This window comes from Phocoena phocoena, chromosome 17, assembly GCF_963924675.1.
Source record: "Phocoena phocoena chromosome 17, mPhoPho1.1, whole genome shotgun sequence".
NCBI lineage: Eukaryota > Metazoa > Chordata > Mammalia > Artiodactyla > Phocoenidae > Phocoena > Phocoena phocoena.
The window spans coordinates 27,335,255-27,352,991 of record NC_089235.1 but is presented as its reverse complement, the minus strand read 5'-3'; the positions used below and the strand labels follow the sequence as shown (position 1 = coordinate 27,352,991).

At 31.3% G+C, this 17,737-nt stretch overlaps 1 non-coding gene across 1 annotated transcript; it reads right to left on the bottom strand.

Moving 5' to 3' along the window:
* Positions 1 to 4,974: 4,974 nt before the first annotated feature.
* On the bottom strand, positions 4,975 to 5,081 carry LOC136137384 (U6 spliceosomal RNA). The gene has a single exon (XR_010656723.1). It is a non-coding gene; the product is annotated as a U6 spliceosomal RNA (small nuclear RNA).
* Between the last annotated feature and the right edge of the window lie 12,656 nt (positions 5,082 to 17,737).

The window sequence follows — 17,737 nt, the reverse complement described above, 5'->3', positions numbered from 1 at the left end:
AACTATCATATGACCCAGCAATCCCACTACCTGGCATATACCCTGAGAAAACCAAAATTCAAATAAAGTCATGTACCAAAATGTTCATTGCAGCTCTACTTACAATAGTCCAGAGATGGAAACAACCTAAGTGCCCATCATCGGATGAATGGATAAAGAAGATGTGGCACATATATACAATGGAATATTACTCAGCCATAAAAAGAAATGAAATTGAGCTATTTGTTATGAGGTGGATAGACCTAGAGTCTGTCATACAGAGTGAAGTAAGTCAGAAAGAAAAAGACAAATACCGTATGCTAACACATATATATGGAATTTAAGGGAAAAAAATGTCATGAAGAACCTAGTGGTAAGGCAGGAATAAAGACACAGACCTACTGGAGAACGGACTTAAGGATACAGGGAGGGGGAAGGGTGAGCTGTGACAGGGCAAGAGAGAGTCATGGACATATACACACTAACAAACGTAAGGTAGATAGCTTGTGGGAAGCAGCCGCATGGCACAGGGATATCGGATTGGTGCTTTGTGACTGCCTGGAGGGGTGGGATAGGGAGGGTGGGAGGGAGGGAGATGCAAGAGGGAAGAGATATGGGAACATATGTATAACTGATTCACTTTGTTATAAAGCCAAAACTAACACACCATTGTAAATCAATTATACCCCAATAAAGATGTTAAAAAAAATTCTGTTGAAAAAAAAATGAAGGATTAATATCTAAAGTGATTTTTTACTATTTTTGAACTTCAAAAGTCTTCTCCATTTTTATATGTTATCAAAAAATTCTCTTAAACACATGACTTGGTGCTCACTAAATTGGATCTCTGTAATTTAAATTTTAATTACTAAGTATGCCTAAATTATTTGAAACATTTTTGATTTTTCTACATAGATTCAGTGTGAGTAGATTACACTGGACTAGAAAAGAAAGTTTTGCTTTTGGCTCATTTCTGAAAACTGGATCGTCTCTCTTTTGCTTACTGACATGTATGTGTTATTTACTTTTTGATGCAAGTCCTTTTTAGGTCATATGCATTTTCAATATCTTCTACTGTTAGGCTTTCTTCTTCACTCTTTTAATGGTATGGAAGACAACTCCCCATGGTGCTTCTGCATATCTGGAATCTGTTTCTCTTTCAGAGTATCTTTTCAAGAATTTATATGAAATAGTTTTGGAAGATAGACATAGTTCCACCCTTTGGGGCAGAGGGAAGGTTTGTTTCCTGACCAGGATTATAATAAAGATAATGTCTTCTTCTGGGACATCTTCTAGGCTACATTTTCTAGTGGCCTTCTTATAAGACTATAGATTTCCTTAGCTTGGGTTTCACTCCTGTAGTGCATCCCATGGCTATAGAGGCATAATCTGATGAGTCACATTGTTCTTTAGGTATTGGGGCTCAGGGAACTGGTATGAGTATTACTCTGTCTATTGCTCTTGCTGTGAGAAATAAACTGTCCTTTGTCTTTGACCTAGCAGCTTCATGACTACTACCAGTATCCTTATACCTCTAATTATTTTTGCTTTATGTATTTTGAGACCATGTTAACTAGTATATTTTGAATTGAATAACTACTAAGTTGGTTGACTCCTTTATTGTTCTAAAATGCCCTTATTTGTCTCTTATAATGTTTATTTTCTTATTGTCCATTTTGTCTAATATTAATGTCAACATATACAGTTGATTCTTATTTTTTAATCAATCATGATCTTTTTAAAATTGGAGTATTTATTTTGTTTATACTGAATATAATTTTTGATAAATTTCTATTTAGATTTATCATCTATTTGGTTTTCTTTTGTTTGTTTGAAATTCTTTTTCTGATTTTTTACCTTCTTTTCAGTTTATCATGGTTTATTGTGTCTGTTTAAGTTCAGTCTGGCAATTTTTATTTTTTAATTAATGTATTTAGTATATTTCCTCATCAGTTTGTGTTTAAATATACCACCTGCTTATTTGTACTGTTTTTGTCCCACGAGATTTAAACATTCTTTTGTCTCCTTTTTTTCATTCTTTGGTTTAATTAAGCATTTTCAATATTTATCCTCTTGTCTGTCATATTTTAAAAATATTGTTTGAGTGGTTACATGAGAAATTACTTTATTATTTTTTTATTGAAGTCTGATTTAACATAATGCTTTTAATATTCCCCTGACAATGCAAAGACTTTAAAACACGTTGACTCTTTTTCACTTTCTGATTTTTCTTTTATGGTTTTCATTTACTTTAATTATTCATAATTTTCAAATCCCACAAGACAGCAATATTTTTGTATGCAGTCAATATTCATTTAGATTTATTTATACATTCAATATTTTCAACCTTTATTTTTTTCTGAATTTCCACTTATATTAGATCATTTTCCCTCTGTCTTAAGTATTCCCTAAGTATTTTCATTAATATATATCCAAAGTGATACATTTTCCTAATTTTTATATATCTGAAAAAAGTATATAATGAAAATATACCTTCTTTTCTTTTTTAAGATTTATTTATTATTTATTTATTTAACTTATTTTTGGCTGCATCAGGTCTTAGTTGTGCTTGGGATCTTCATTGAGGCATGCAGGATCTTTTGCTGCAGTGCATGGGCTCTTCATTGTTGTGCGTGGGTTTCTCTCTAGTTGTGGCATGTGGGTTTTCTATTCTATAGTTGTGGTGTGCAGGCTCCAGGGCACATGGGCTCTGTAGTTTGTAGCATGCAAGCTCTAGTTGAGGTATACGAGTTCAGTAGTTGTGGCATGTAGACTTAGTTGTGCCATGGCATGTGGGATCTTAGTTCCTGGCTAGGGATCGAACCCACGTCCCCTGCATTGTAAGGCAGATTCTTTACCACTGGACCACCAGGGAAGTCCCTACCTATATTTTTGAAGCACATTTTCTCTGTGAGTAGATTTCTATGTTAGTGCATTTTTTTCACTTAAAAAAAATTCAGCTGTAAAATCTTCTGTTTCCATAATTTTTGTAGAAAAGTCAGCTGTCAGTTCTATTGTTTTTATTCTAGCTAGCTGGTCCATTTTTTTCTTCCTTCCTGCTTTTATGATCTTATTTATTTGTCTTTGATTATTTATTTTATTTCTATTGTGTATTTGATCAGTTTGGAAAATTATCTGCTTTTTTTCCTTCAAATATTGTTTATGTACTCTTTTCTTTGCCCTTTCCTTCTGAGACTCTATTTACAGGTTATGTTAAGTATTTTTAATATATACCCTTTGTCTCTTAAGTACTTTGGTGTATTTTCCATCCTTTTTCCTCCCATCTCTCTCTGTATTTGGAACTGGATCAGAGAACTATCTTCCACCTCATTAATCTGATTTCTTTTTTGGAGAGAAGGCACTGTGGCTAATCTGCCATTAAAGTCTTATATTGAATTCTTTATTTTAGTTTTTTTATATTTTCAGATCTGAAATTTCTACTTATATTCTCTTTATATACTCCTTTTCTTTGCTGAAATTCTGTATCTTCTCAATTAACTTCATATGTTTTACTGTTACTATAAAGGGAAGTAACTGATATTCCAATATCTGGATTCCCTGTGGGTTTCTATTATCCATTTCTGTTATAATTTGCTCTTTTTTTGTCACTTCTCCTTTAATTCTCTATTGAGTCCTTTATTAGTTTCAACTGAAAAACTAGGGTATTTATAATGTCTTCCTCTTTGGGAGTCTGAACTCCACTCTTTGTCTTTTAGACATATGGCGTTGCCAAAAGTCTGTTGGTTTCTCATTCATAGCTAAAGCAAAGGTAAATATCCATACTAAATTCAAGAAGTGAAGTGTGTCAGTGACAGGTTTTATTTTTCTGTATGGGTGATCTATTTCTGGTTTGTCTTTACTCCTTTGGGAGACCCACCTTAAATCCAGGGCTCATTACCAGAGAGTCTCTACCTTGATGAATCCTGAACTCTAATTCTTGTTTCTCTAGTTCTGTGAGGTGGTTGCAGGTGCTGCCCAGATTCTCAGATGCATATCTTGCCATTGGTAGATTGCAAATGCCTTGAGAGAAAAGGTAGCACCAAATGTTGGTCTCACATAACTTACTTCCCTTCTCTTCAGGATATGGATGTTTTTGGACATGGCTAAAGGCTACTTTGGTTCTCTCTGATGCCTTCAATCATATATAATTAACTGTCATTTCTTTATTTTTGGTGATGGGGTTGATCAAATAAAGGCTAATCTACCTTCCTTAAAATCCTTTACATTCAGCACACATAATCTTATGGATTAATCTTATGGATCTCTTATGGATCTTATCTCATGGATATCTTAATCTTATGGATATCTTAATTTCTAATGGATTTCTTAATTTCTTCCAGGTGTTTTGCTTGTCTCACTTTTGTTTTGAAATTAAATCTGGAATTTATGTTTTACATCGTATGAAATAAAGTTATGTTTCAGTCTCCTTCCATATGGACCTCCAATTAAACAAGCACCATTTATTGAATATTTCATCTTTTTTCCCACTGATATATAATGCTTCTGCTGTCATACACAAACTTTTCATAGAGGACGAATTTGCATCTGTTTTCCTTATTCAGTTTCATTGGTCTAATTATCTCTTACACAATATTTGAAATGCTCTGTCTTTTGTCTTGAAATATAATAGAGATAATATTTGTTCTTAAAAATGTCTTGACTATTATTGGCTCTATGTCATGTACATTTTATGCAGATTCTTTTAAAATTTTGTGAAAAACACTGCTTGAATTTTATTGGATTGCATTAAATTAGTAGAATGATTTTGAGAGACCCGAATTTATTAAATATTTTCATCTATAAGCATTGTAGAAAATTCATCATTAAATTTAAACAATTTTGTCCATGAGCTTCATGCTTTTTTTTTACATCTTTATTGTAGTATAATTGCTTTACAATGGTGTGTTAGTTTCTGCTTTATAACAAAGTGAATCAGCTATATGTATACATATACATACATATATACATATCTCTCCATATATTCTCCCTCTTGCAAAAAATATGGAATGCTTCACGAATTTGCATGTCATGCTGGCACAGGGGCCATGCTAATCTTCACTGTATCATTCAAATTTTAACATATGTGCTGCTGAAGTGAGCATTTCATGCTTATCTTTGGTTGGACTTATTATTTGATGACTTTTTTTACTTATAAATGAGATTTTTTAGTAGACTTTTTTTTAGAACTTTATAGATTTAGAGAAAAATTGAGATTTCATTGAGCACAGCATACCCAATTTCTAATATTATTAACATCTTACATTAATATGGTCAATTTGTTTGCATCAATAAATCAATATTGATACATTTTTATTAACTAAAGTCTGTATTCTCTTCAGATTCCTTACATCTTACCTAACAATTTTCTGTTCCAGTATTCCATCTGGGCACCACATTCCATTTAGTTGTCATGTCTCCTTAAGCATCTCTTGGCTGTAACAGTTTCTCAGAATTTCTGTTTTTCATGACCTTGACAGTTTTGAGTACTGAACAGGCAGTTTGTACAATGTTCCTCAATTTGGGTTTATTGTATATTTTTCTCATGGTTAGGCTAAGGTTTTCAGTGAGAATATTGTAGAGGTGAAACACACTTCTCATAGTGTAACAGGTTATATATTATCAATATTAGTTATCACTGATGATGTTTACTTTGGTCAGTTGGCCAAGACTGTATTTTCCAGGTTTTTCTACAATAAATTTCTTTCTTTCTTCCTTTTTCCATACTTCACTCTTTTGAACTAAGTCACTAAGCACCAATACCCCATTGTATACATACACCACATTTTGTTTATCCATTCATCAATCTATGAACATTTGTTCTGTTACCACTTTTTGACTATTATGAATAATGGCTGCTATGTACATTGGTACACAAATTTGTTTTTATTTCCCTTGGGTATATACCTAGGAGTGCAAAGACTTCTTTATACATTTTCTGTATGTTTGAATTTTGAGGAACTGGCAGTCACTTTTTCCAAAGTGGCTGCATCATTCCTATGAGAAGTCTATGAGTTTTCCAATTTCTTCATATCCTTGCCAATTTTTGTATTATTTTTCTTTTTGATTTTATCAATCCCAGTGGATGTGAAGTGGTATCTCATAGTGGTTTTCATTTACAAGTACCTAATAATTAATGCTGTTCGGCACTTTATATGCTTATTAGCCATTTGTATATCTTTTGGAGAAATATCCACTCAGATTCTTCATCTATTTTTGACTTGGGTTATCTGTCTTCTTATTATTGACTTAGAAGAATAATTTATATTATCAATGCAAGTTTCTTATGAGTTATTTATAAATATATTCTCCATTTTTCTAGGTTTCTTTTAACTTTGTTGATGGTATCCTTTGAAGCAGAAAAAAAAATAATTTTGATTAAGTCCAATTTATCTGCTTTTTGTTTTGTCCCTTTTGCTTTTAATGTTAGCCAAGAACATTTTGCCCAACCCACAAACTTGAAAATTAACTATTATATTTTCTTCTAAGACTTTTATAGTTTTAGCTTTTATAGTTTTAGCTTAGATATATTATTCATTTTTAGCTCATTTTTTTGTATGTCAAGAGGAAGGGTCCAACTTTATTTATTTGTATGTGAATAACCAATTGTCCCAGCACTGTTTGTTGAAAAGACTATTCTTTCTGATTGAATTGTCTTGGGACTCTTGTCAAAATTCAACTGACCATTAATATAAGAGTTTATTTCTGAACTCCCAGTTCTATTTGATCAATTTATCTATCTACCTACCTATCTATCTATCTATCTATCTATGTATCTATCTCTCCTATCCCATTACCACACATTCTTGATGACTGTAGCTTTATTGTAAGTTTTCAAATTGAGAATTGTGAATCCTTCAACTTCATTCTTTTTCAGTGTCCTTTATCTTTTTAAAGATTCTTTTGCATTTCCCTATGAGTTTTAGATCTGCTTGGCAATTTCTGCAAAAAAAGCTTGCTAAGATTTTGATAGAAATTGAATTAACTTTATAGATCAATTTGGGGCATATTGCTATCTTAATAATATTAAGTTTTGTAATCCATGGACCTGAGTTTTCTTTCCATTTATTTAAGTCTTCTGTAATTTCTTTCAGCAATGTCTTAAAGTTTTCAGGTTATAACCTTTGCATTTGTGTTAAATTTATTCCTATTTATTTTATTTTTTGATGCCACTGTAAATTGAATTGTGATTTCATTTTTTGATTGTTTATTGATAATGTATAGAAATACAATAGATTTTTGTGTATTGATCTTGTATCCTGCATCCCTAATGAACTTGTTTATTAGCTCTAATTTTTTCCTGTGTGTGTCCTTCAGTTTATACATAAGATTATGTCTCCTGTAAATAAAGATAGTTGTATTTAACTCCATTCTAGAAAGGTATTACTTCCACTATAAAGTAGTGAAAAATGAGAATTACAGGACTCATATGGGTACTAACAAGTGACAGAACTGAATTTGGATGCATCTATTTGAGATCAGAGTCATTCTTTTTTTTTTAAATAAATTTATTTATTTTTGGCTGTGTGGGGTCTTTGTTGCTACGTGTGGGCTTTCTCTAGTTGAGATGAGTGGGGGCTACTCTTCGTTGTGGTGCACAGGCTTCTGATTGTGGTGGCTTCTTTTGTTGTGGAGCACGGGCTCTAGGCATGCAGGCTTCAGTAGTTGTGGCTCATGGGCTTAGCTGCTTTGCGACATGTGGGATCTTCCTGGACTAGAGCTCGAACCCATATCCCCTCCATTGGCAGGTGGATTCTTAACCAGTGCACCACAAGGGAAGCCCCCAGAGTCGTTCTTCTTTATAGATCTCTAACATAATACCAAGATAAAGAAACATTTTAATACTTTAAGATCCATGAAATAATCTTATCTTTGGGAATGAATACATCAGTTTTCCACTGTATGTTCTTGCTTCAGTCATTCATAATTTGGTAAAGTTGTAACATCTTTATGGTGCTAATAGTGGAGAGTACACATCACTTATAACCATTTCTCCTACCACTATACCCATTAAACAACAACTCTCCATTGGCCTCCCTGCCTAGGCTTCTGGCAACCACCCTTCTACTTTCTGTCCCTATTAATTTCACTTCTCTAAGTATCTCATATAAGTGGAATATAATATTTACTTTTTGTGACTAGCTTATTTCACTTTGTATAATGCTTTTTAAGGTTCAACCAAGCTGTAGTATGTATCAGAATATTCTTTTTAATGCATAATAATATTCCTATATATATATATATATATATATATATATATATATATATATATATATATATAACACATTTTATTTACTCATTCATTCATCATTGGATGAATGCTTAAATTGCTTCTACATTTTGGCTATTATGAATAATAGTCTATGGACATAGGTGTGAAAATATCTCTTTGAGATCCAGCTTTAAATTATTTTGGGTTTATACACCTCAAAGTGGAACTGTTGGGTCATATGATAATTATATTTTTAATTTATTAAGGACCTCCCATACTGTTTTCCATAGTGGTTGCACCATTTTAGATTCTCACTAGCAGGTGACAATTGTTCCCATTTCTCTACATCCTGGCCAAAACTTGTTCTTTTCTTTTCCTTTCTTTTTTTCTTTTTTTTAAATAGAGTTTCAGTTTTGCAAGATGAAAAGAGTTCTGGAGATACTTTGCACAACAATGTGTGAATGTACTTAATACTACTGAACTGTAAACTTCATAATGGCTATGGTGGTAAATTTTTAAGTTATGCGTATTTTACCACAATTTAAAAAAAATTAGAGAAGTGAAAAGAAATAATACTTTACTAAAAAAATGTGAATGTGAAACAAATTTCTAAAATTACCGAATTTAGAAAAAGTAATAAAAATATTGCCTTTAAATATATGGCAATATGTAGTATTTTCTAGATAAGAAACCCTAACTGTATTATATAATTGCATGTCTTTTTTTTTTCATGAAATCTTTTTTCTTCTGGAAAAAAGAAATATTCACTTTAAAAAGTTCTGGAATTTTCATCTTCTCTGATTTTAAATGTGTCACAGTACTCCTTTTCAATTTTTGCAACATCATTCTTGATTTTTTATATTGCAAATTTTGTATGGATTTTTTAGTGTTGAAACAAATAGCTCATCAACACTATAACCATAAAGAACATTTGTGTGCAGAGGTTGTAATTTTAAAATGTATTTTTTAATTTTTAAAATGTCTCTAGATTTGTACTGGAATATGGGCTTAAGTTTTTCACTGCACATATAATTCATGCTGAATAAAACTCCAATTCAAGTTTATTTTATTCTGATATTTGACTTAGAAACTATCAGCTTCTGTATGTACTGGCTACATATTAGCACAGCATGTACCCCAATCTTCAAAAACTTTAGGATGTAGAGCCACATTCTAGGAAAGATAGCAGTGTGTACTTGACCTCAAACTTGCATTATATTTCCTTCAGATTAAATTGCAGGATCAGTGAATCTTAGATTAGACATGGTTCTTTAATTATCATTTATTAATAATATTATTATCATACTTCCACTCTGCAAAGCCATTATTTCATGTGAAATGCTTTTAAAACAATCTTATGGGTTGGAAACATTGGACAAAACTTGGAAAAGTTGATACATCTACCTCAACTCGTGTAACTTGTAAGAGTTTGAACCCTGCTTTTGAACTGGTTACCAGATAAGGCTGTTAATACCGATTGTAACTTAGTGCATTCCTAAGAGAGACTAAGCCATTCAAATACATTATTTTTTTAAGTTCCAAAGCAAGAGTAGATTGTGGGGGTAGACATATATAATTATAAAGATAAAATTGATGACTACTAAATGTTAAAATATATATTTCCACTTTTAACCCAGAATATCATTTAAGCAAATTATATTCTGGACAAATATGCCTTAAAATATATGATGAGACACTTGACAGTAGTGATTTTTGTATCTTTCCACCCAAAGCTTAGGAAAACTATATTAGATGCTCAATAAATATTTGCTGAACTAATGAATTACAAATGAATATAGAACATTGAATGATAGCCACCAAAGTCTAAGACATTATTGTTGAAAGGAAAGCTAATAGATCTCACCACAGCATAACACTATTCCTGGTAGCTGACCATATCTTGGCTAATTTTTTTTTAGTCAGTGACAGTGTCAAATGTAACACCATAATCTTTTATGAAAATTTAGTATACACTGGTGAGAAAAAATGATATTATTCCCAATACTGCATAAGGTGAAATTATATTAAAGAACAATAAGACCTTTCATTGTATTAGTTAACAAAGATATTTGACATTATTGACCAAAACAAAAATACTAAAGAAATACTGGCATAATCTGAAGTACATCTTTAGGGAACATGGCAAGCTCAGATGAAGTGAGGAGAGTGAGAACCACACTCTAGTGACAGATTCTGTATCCAGAGTGGATACAGACCAAACTAAAGCATACTTTCCTTTGACATTGGTTGTAGAGTGGCCTTATTATTCTCATACAATTTTACAAGGAAGGCAAATCAATGACTTTGTTATCTTCATGAAGACAGAAGTCTATACGCCATAGTAACCAAGATTTCAAAAGCTTTCTCTTCTGAAATCTGGAGTACTGTTTGAGGAAAACTGTGTTTTCTTTGGGCAGAGGTTGTTTCTTTAATGGGTTCTGCTTGCATATTTACAAGTGTCTTGTAGTGGACACCACAAAACAAGTTTTTCTCAAGGCCTATGTTCTGACTCCAGCCCATTGACTAACTAGCTATGTGATTTATAAAACTGAAAATAAAAGTATATGATCTTTCCTGTAACTTCAAAATTTTAATTTTAAGATTATCTTTTTATTATGGAATATAAATCTGTATTTGAATTGTCTTATTTTTACAATGTGCTGCATGGTTTTGTCTCTTTTGTGTGTGTATGTGTTACTTTTAGATTGAGCCGAGATGACTATAGAACAGTTATGTTCATTGCACAAGTATAAACAGCATTCTTTTTCACTGGGAGTTGATACTGATGGAAACCTATGTCCTTGTTCTCATTCTTCCCTTCAATTTTGACATCTATCAAATCTCCCTTTTTTTTCTATCTCAAAGAGAATATTAAGGGCTGCTGATCAGAGAAAAGACATCAGAGAAGACAAAAAGAGCACAATGTCCTGGTGTTAGATATATAACAATGCTTCAATTATAGTTCCTTAACTTCTATAGATATTTGGAAAGGCTTTGAAAACATTATTTATATTACATAAAATGTGATACATTAAGAACAAATACCCATAAAAGTATTTAGATAGATTCACAACAGTTAAGAGCATGCTGTTAACATTGTGTGAAATATTATAAACTATGAGGGAAAATAATAATTTACTAACAAGAAAATCACAATGTTGAGTACATTTAAGTATTGAGAAATCAGAAGTAATAATAATAGAAGAGTAGAATAGAAAAGGAAACACCAAAACACTTTCATCACATTTACAAATAAACTGCTTTCTTTTTCCCACATTCTCCTCTGGGCCTAAGGCATAGCTGTAAGCAGCATTATAATTGTGGTAGATATGGATGCTAACACATTTATTCTCTTTTTCTGTGGGAAGTGGGAAGGAAGGGAAGACATCATTTTTAACATAATTTTTGAAAAATCTTAAAACTTAAAAAAATTATTTTCTAATTTAAAAAATATCAACCTACATTTTAGCCTGTTAATACAATAAAAAGAGAATTGTAATAGAAAAATAACATCACAATTGTTATTGATAATATCATCTCATTGATATTTATCTAATGCACAGGACCATTTGACCGCAGCTTGAGCTGTCACTAAACTTTGTAACTTCACAATTGGGATTGATTATGGAAAGACCAATTTAATTACAGTGATTAGTACTGACTGCTACAATAGCTGAAACACCCCTACAGGTCATGATTCTGGTTGATTTTGACTCTATGTAGGAATGAAAAAGATGAGCTCTTCAGTGATTTGAAATAATAGAAATCTGACCACAACTTTGTATTTTGGAATAACAATAAATGATATATTAAAATACAATGTTAAGTCTAATTTTAGACATCAATTTCCACTTTATTCAGCATCACCTTTTTTTTTTTTTGGTCACAGCTTCCAATACACAAGGATATTGTGATTACCAGTCTAGTCTCTCATGAAGATGCTAACATGAGCTGAAATTCTAGCCTCCTTATTCAGAAAATGTTAATGTAAGAAGATGTTGGCATGCATATACTCCTTGGCATGTGCATTATTGGGGACTGCTGGTTCTTTCAGGAGTTACATGGAATAAGAAAAGCTCTTCTTCTATATGAAAATCTGTGATGGTGGTGGGGATCTTAAAAGAGTCAAATCTTGCCTAGGGCCTTTAAAGATGGAGATCATTATTCTTCTGCCCTGTCTACCCCAGGAGGCTTTTCAGCTGGGATAGGACTCTTCAGGAAGTAGAGAGATTAACAAACCATATTGTCCCAGAAGGATGATATAGAAAAGAATATCAATTAAGCTGGAAAAATCTAAGACTGAAGATCCCATGGAGCTTAAAGATGCCATCTTATCAACATGATTAGAAATACTAGTCATCATTTTGATAAAATATTTATACAATTCTGAAATCTTAATAACTCCATATTTCTCACTTCAGTTTCACAGTAGTATGTGACTTTAAAAACCTTTAGAAATACTAAATTGGTGTTTGAGATTTGCTGGGAATTATGTACAGTTTCACAGCTTTACTTGGGGGAGGAAGCACCTTTTAGGTATAGATAAATACTAAAACTCTATAGCATAAGAGGTGAAGATGAGATTGATAAGACCACCTGCCTTCTTTGAGCAAAAATACACAAATATAGAAAGAAAAGAGGAAGAAGATAACAGAATAATTATTTAAAAAACCCCAAAATTTATGGGCAGTGAAACTGCAAAATGAGAAGGTAGCAAAACACAACTTCAAGGAAATTTTGCAAGATACAAAATGCTTTAGATAAATTGATGAAAACACTAGGAGCTGATGAATGACTTCCTTTTCTGGGAAAGCATTACAGTTTTCCAGGAAGGAAATTAAAGAAATTTGGTATATTCTATCAACATTCCCTGTTTTGGAGGGATTACTGAAGGATGCATGGGTAGACCATAAAATAAATGGGATATGTCATACGTTTTGCTCCTTCCCTCACTATGGATAAATAGCATTTAAGGGTTCAAATGGAGTTCAAGGGTAAAGCTTTCTTCTTGCCATTTTTCTCTAAGCCAATTTCTTAAAAGTAGCAGGGATTTACACCAAATTGTTACAGTGCTGCCTAGTCTAGGAGAGTTAAGTCTGGAGACAAGAGGACACCACTGAGAAGATGGTCCTTTTGGGATATTTCCATAAGGGAGGTGCCAGAGCACAAAGAAATTACACTCTCCTCACCAAAAATTACTTAAGTCCATGGAACTTTTTTTTAAATTAGCAGCATTATTTTCAGATGTCATGATCATGTGCATTAAAGAGGAGCATCAATGTAAAACTATTAAAGCAAATAAAATAGGTCAGGATTCTGGTCAGTTGCAATGTGAATGTGTAAATATCAATATTTTAATTAATATTTAATTAATTACTTAAATATTAATTAATATTAATCAATATTTTAATTGATCAATAATTGCTTAGAAAATAAGATTGAAATAGTCATCAGTAGCAGTAATGATAATTGTATAGCAGGGACTACATTTTAAAAATAGGTACAGGATTTACATGAAAAGAAAACATATACTATTCTATTAGGGAAGAAGAAAGAAGAGGTAAATATAGCAGCATACCATGTAATTGATAAAAAGAGAATACTCTAAAAATATATAATTCCTAAATTAAAATTTTATATAATTTGCAAAATAATTCAACAAAATTTTTGAACTTGGAAAAATTATTCCAGACATCCTCTATAAAACGAAACGTGAAAACACCTAGGAAGTTTAAGACAAAAATTAATAGATGTCAAATTTTAAAACAATTAAACACTATATTATTTAACAAAAATCAGCAAGGTACAAAAATAGACTCATCAGTGGAACAAATTATGAATGTCTAGAAAAAGACATAGATATATTTGAAAACAGTGAGGTAAGGAGAAATTAGTCAATAAATGTTACATAGACAGGAGATTTGCCATTTGAAAAAAGTTACATCTCTGTTTCATATATCACATGAAATCTTTCCAGATTTATCAAAGAAATAAATTTTAATAATCATAATTTTTGTTTTAAAAAGTTTCCCTAAGATATAAAACTCAGAAACAAGAGAAAATCTTTGTTATCTTTCCATACTTAAACATCTCCATCCTCAACCTTACTACACAAAGAGAAAAACAATTTTTCTCTGGAAAATAAATAAAAAACATCAACATCTGAAAGAAACAGGCTCACATGTATGATATGCAAATATTTCTTAAAATGTAAAAAAAAAAGCATGGGGGTATTGAACCTTATTAAAAAAATAGTAAAACAAAATGTTATTTTATTATAACAGATAGAAAACAGTTAAAAACATTGACTGAACTCTATTTCTGTCCAACAGAAATTTTTGTGATGATGGAAATTTTCTATATCTTTAATATCAAATAGGCATTAGCCATATGTTGTTATTGAGCATTTGACATATGACTAGTGTGACTGAGGAAATGAATTTTAATTTTACTTGTTCAATTAATTAAATTTTAAATTGGAATAGTCTCTGATGGCTAGTTGTTGAACATTGCAGTTATGGAGTTTCAGCTGAAATATAGGTTTTTTCCCATATCATCAGTAAAGGAGTTAACATCACAATTTTTCAAGAAATCTGGCCATATTTACAAATTTTCTGGGTATTTTCTCTCTGACCTAAAAATTCCACATCTAACTTTTTACTGTAAGAAGATAGAATGATAAGTACAAAAAATGTGTATACAAGAATATTTATTGAACTGGAAAAATGAAGACCTTATAAATGCCTAAAAATAGAGAAAAATTTAATTAGATTTGGTGCACTCACACCTCCACATAACATAACTTCCATGTTCCTTCTGTTTTGTGGTCACTATCCTCTGGAGTTTCAGATACAATGGGACACAATAGTTAAGAAACAGTATGATCAGTGCCTGGCAATGTCACATTAGCCCTTATCTTGTTTCTGAGACCACTCTTCTGTTAGTAACTCCTCAGTGAATTTTGATTCTGTATGAATGGCTCATCATACTTTTTTCTCATATGGATTTCACTAATTGCTACAACTCTTAAGCCTTAAAGAGGTGGAATTTTGAATTTTATGTATGCCATAATATTAAACTGAAATCTTTTCTTACCCTCCGTTAAACTATAAACTCATCAAGAGGAGGGAATGTTTCCTAATCAATAATATTCCCCAATGTTATCATAACACATAGTATTACACAATAAATATATGTTGAACTAATTAAGTAGATGGCTTCGATTGCTTTAGAGACCTGCTCATTGCAATGGAGTAAAATTCTGTATAAGTCTAATTAGTTCCTCAAAACATATCTGTTGTAGATGAAAGATAAATTCAAATTCCTGGATCAAGTTAATGCCCAATTCTGAATCTTGGTCTGTGCATCTATCATCAGCTCAGCTTGGCATTTTTTTAATTAATGTAACAATGATTATAAGTACATAAATCATTCAAAAGTTAATAAATAAGGCAAAAATTATAAAGGCTTCATTAATTGCAAAGTTTAATAAGCTATCCTGATAATTTAGCAGTAATTACTTGTACATTTTTATTGGTGAAGGCATAAATCACTTTACTAAATTTTATTCTTTGATATGTAACCAATAAACTGCACATTATTAAAACAAGTGCTATATCTCCTCCAAGGTTTTTCTTTTTATCTTTGGAAATATTTGTGGAAAACTAGCTTAATTTCAAATTAAAGAATGATTTCCTTTGGTTTTTCATCTACTGATATTTTAATGACATTGACATCACATTCGTAACAACATAGAAGTCATCAGAAAAATATGCCATGTTTCACAGGAAAAAATGCACATGAAACAAACCCAAATTAAAATGTAAGAAAAATGAAAAGGAGACCAGTTGTATCTGTTTAGAACAGCTGCCACAGAACATAGAACAGATAAAGCTTCTTCAAAGGGCGATTTAGACCATTTATTTCATCTCCTCTTTTACTTTATATATTTTTCAACAACAGTTGGATTAGGACTAGTTGTGTCCCCATGCATGAGCGTTTTATATAGGTATGTGATGCTCATTTTGGCTAAGCACAACTGAGTGCTTTCTCTTTCACTTGCCAAGGGTTCTTTAAAATGACTTAAGATTGGTTTTAAATTTGTCCTGTTCTTGCCTGTCATTGGAATAGGAAGTTATGAAAGGAAAAAAAAGTCATCCCTTTGAAATTGAGTCTCGCTCTTGAACTCACTGTCTGAAGACATGTGGTTACCAGAAAGTTAGAGGTTTGGAGGCCTCACTTTTTTCTAAAGTTTAAAATATAAACTCTTAAAAAATCAGTATCACCACTTCACATAAATGAGGCTGCTATGAGTGAATCATGTGACTTTTCCCTCTAATTGTACATTTTGGGGGGACACAAAGTCAATAAATATTTGATATTTTAAAATAAGACATTTTACAATTAACTCTTACAAATAGCTTTTATAATCTTTTAAAAATCTTAGAAGATGATGCTGGTATTTTATGTTCTGTGACCAAGATGCATCATACATGTATTTTTTAAATTAAATCAACACATAATCTGTTCCAAATAAATATCCTAGATCCTACTTTGGGAAATTTTTAGTTGTTCAAAAACCGTTTTAATTTTTGATTTTCAGAACTTAGAATGATTGCTGAACTTAGAAGGAATACACTTTAACTACAACTCAAAAGTATCCTTTAAAAACATTACACAACAAACCTTTCCATTGATTTTTGTGAGGAAAATGCAACTGAATAAAAATATTATAAAGACAATTTTTCATAACTCAGAAAAGAAAAAAAATATTTACTTCTTCTTTTAATCTCCTATTATACTTATGTCTTTTCTCTAATCACTTTATAATTTTTTGAGTTTATAAAGTTTACTCTTTATGTTACTATATGTTTATTAATTCTTTTTTGCAGAACATTTTCATTGTCTTAAAATCTTTTTTTTACCACGACAGTGAGAGGCCCGGGTACCACAAAAAAAAACAAAAAAACTTTTTGTTAACTTTGGTGTCATTTTTTAGAAATATATCCCTCTAGAGTGTACTATCAATTGGTTGTGAGAATGTTAATGTTCTATAATTTGCCACTTATTTGTATCATGATTTTGAGAAATTAAGAGATGACTTAGTATGACTATGTGACTCAATTAGGATTTTTTTTTTTTTTGCCTTTTTTGAGATACTTAAATAAAACTGCTAGGGACAAAGGACATTTTGAATTTTAGTAAGATTACTAAAATAAAGATTTTAGTCTGCTATTTAGATTATATTTTATATGGTTTTCATTAACTAATTAATGCTATCTTTACCTCTTCATTTCACAACTTCTTTATTTCTTTTGGTAGTGGTAGTAAGTTGTCTACTAAGAGGTTTTTTGAGTTTTTTTGTTTGTTTGTTTTGTTTGAAACAGAATGGAAAAGAAACATGTTTGGATCTATAAACATGTTTGGATCTATGTTTGGGTTGAACTGATTGTCATTCCAATATTGACAATGTCCACAGTAATTTTGGCTCTTAAGGGCATTTGCTTTCTATATATGCACCATTACCATGGGATAATGAAGAATAAAATT